Below are 2968 nucleotides of genomic sequence, written 5' to 3'. Positions count from 1 at the left end.
GACAATCTCCCTCGCCACTGGACAACCTCTTTCACTTGTAAGCTAGCTCAGAGCTTAGGGGGCTTATGTACTATCCAGGGTCCACAAAATACATGTGGTAAGCTACGTGGCACTCCATTACATATGTCAGCTCTCCATGTCGGCCTTGGCACAGGAGCACAAACGTTATGCCCTTAGCAGTCAGGCTCTTGTTGGACAAGTGGCCTCAATAACTTAAGAGGGGGGGTGAATTAAGTGTTGAAAAATTTCTCGACTAACAAGTTTTTAATCCTCTTTTAAATGATATGTGATAGATTTAGAATATAGAAGAAGAAGCAACAATCAATTTAACAATGTTCCTAAAATGAGAAAGATAAAGTAAATTACAATAAATAAATGAGATAAGGGAAGAGAGAATTGCAAACTCGATTTATACTGATTTGGCCACTTCCCGTGCTTACGTCCAGTCCTCAAGTAACCCATTTGAGATTTTCCACTATCCTTATAAATCCTTTGCAATATTTGAACACACCTTGGGATCCCTCACCCTTGTGTTCAAGTTTCTCACACGCCAAGAGACAAACAATCTCTTGATTACAAATGAGTTTTATAAGAGATGAACAAATTGATTTCTCTCTTTTAGAGCAGATGATACAACTTGAAGTTCTTAAAAGAATTATCAATAATTTTGTAAGAGTTTGGCCAAAGTTGTTTAGAGAGATTTTGACAATTAATTTCACTAAGAATTCTCTACTTTTTGAAGTTAGGACACACATATATATAGGCCCATTGTGCCTGTTCAAAACCAGCTTGAAGAGATGTGTCTTTTTCAAAAAGTTTTTCTAAAACTTTTTCACTAGTAATCAATTACATGATTCTGGTAATTGATTACACAATTATATTTTTATGAGTTGTGACTTTTCAATAATTTTTCTGAAATCTCTTCGCTGGTAATCGATTACATGGCTCTTGTAATCGGTTACACATATCAAAATTCAAATAATTTTGTGCCGTTAGTTCATCAGTTCAAAATTTCAAAAATCCATTTTCACAAACTCTCTAGTAATTGATTACATGAAATTGGTAATCGATTACCAATTCAAAAAGAAATTTTTTGAATTGATTTTAACCTTAATAAAAGAATTTTGATAGTAAAGATTTTGAGGCCAAACTATAGCAATCAAATTGAGATTCTTTTAACAAATTTGCTAAGTTCTTACCTTAGATTTTCTTGATCTTGTTCTTTGACTTGATACAATTCGTGCTCATCAAGTAAACTTTTGACATCATCAAAACCTGCATGATATATATTCACATTCTCTTCCTTTTTAGTGATGACAACCATCTTTAGGTAAGGAGTAAAGAAAGAAATAATAATATGCATTTCTAAATCGGCCTTTTCAAAAAGGGTTAGTAGACTTTGCAATTTCTAAATGGCTGTCATCATCAAAAAAAGGTTAGTAGACTTTGCAATTTCTAAATGGTTCTCTTTACTAAGAAGTAAGAGAATCGACCTTTTCAAAAGCATAGCCTTTTTTACCTCTCCTTTTATGACAAACAAAATTGGCTTTTTTTTTTATTTCTCTTTCCCATTCTTTTTCTCTCCACTTTCTTCTTTCTTTTTCGGTCCACTCTCTTTTTTCTCACTTTTTCTCTTTCGTTTCTCTCATTTTATTTTGATTTTCAGAAACCTCCCTAGGAGACAAAGGCACAAGAGTAATCTTGTGCAATTTCAAAAGATTTGGTAAAATTAGGTAATGCAAGAATAGGTGCATGAGCCAACTTTTCTTTGAGTGCAATGAATGCATACTCTTGTTTCTCTCCCCATTTAAATCCCATATTTTTATTAACAATTTCACTAAGAGGTGCAACCAAAGTGCTAAAATCCTTAACAAACCTCCTATAGAAACTAGCCAAGCTATGAAAGTTTTTTTTACCTCACTTGCATTTTTGGGGGTTGGCCACTCTTAAATGGCTTTCTCCTTCTCTTGATCAACTTGCACTCCTTGTGAGCTAACAGCAAAACCAAGAAAAACTACATGGTCCATACAAAACACACATTTTTCCATGTTAGCATACAATGTCTCTTGCTTTAGAGCTTCTAAAACACACCTCAATTGCACAAGGTGATCATCATGGGATTTGCTAGAAATCATAATATCATCAAAATAAACTATAAAAAACTTTCCTAGAAACTCCCTTAATACATGGTTCATTAATCTCATGAAAGTGCTAGGAGGATTGGTTAACCCAAAAGGCATAACCATCCACTCCTACAACCTATATTTAGTCTTAAAAGCTATTTTCCATTCATCACCTTTTCTAATCCTAATTTGGTGATATCCACTTTTCAAATCAATTTTAGAGAAAACACAAGCACCATACAATTCATCTACACAAGACATCTAGCCTAGGAATGGGATGCTTATATTTTATCATAACATTGTTGATGGCTCTGCAATCTGTACACATCCTCCAAGTTTCATCCTCCTTAGCCACTAAAATGAATGGTATTGCACATGGACTCAAACTTTCTTGCACCCACCCTTTTTGCATCAAGTCTTCAACTTGCCTTTGAATTTCTTTGGTATCTTGAGGATTACTCCTACAATATGTCCTATCTGGCAAGAAAACTCCTGGAATGAGATCAATTTGATGTTTTATTCCTTTTAGAGGTGGTAAATCGTGAGACACCTCTTTGGGAAAGTCATTCTTAAATTCCTGCAACAAAGAAGAAATCTTATTTAGAGGTAGGTTAGTAGACTTTGCAATTTCTAAATGGCTCTGTTTACTAAGAAGTATGAGAATCAGCCTTTTCAAAAGCATAGCCTTTTTTACCTCTCCTTTTTTTACAAACAAAATTGGCTTTTTCTTTCTCTTTCCCATTCTTTTTCTCTCCACTTTCTTCTTTCTTTTTCAGCCCACTCTCTTTTTTCTCACTTTTTCTCTTTCTTTTCTCTCTTGTTTTCTCTTTTCTCTCATTTTATTT

Source organism: Glycine max, chromosome 13 (assembly GCF_000004515.6).
Source record: "Glycine max cultivar Williams 82 chromosome 13, Glycine_max_v4.0, whole genome shotgun sequence".
Taxonomy (NCBI): Eukaryota; Viridiplantae; Streptophyta; class Magnoliopsida; order Fabales; family Fabaceae; genus Glycine; species Glycine max.
The sequence above is the reverse complement of the archived record's forward strand: the minus strand, read 5'-3'. Positions refer to the sequence as shown.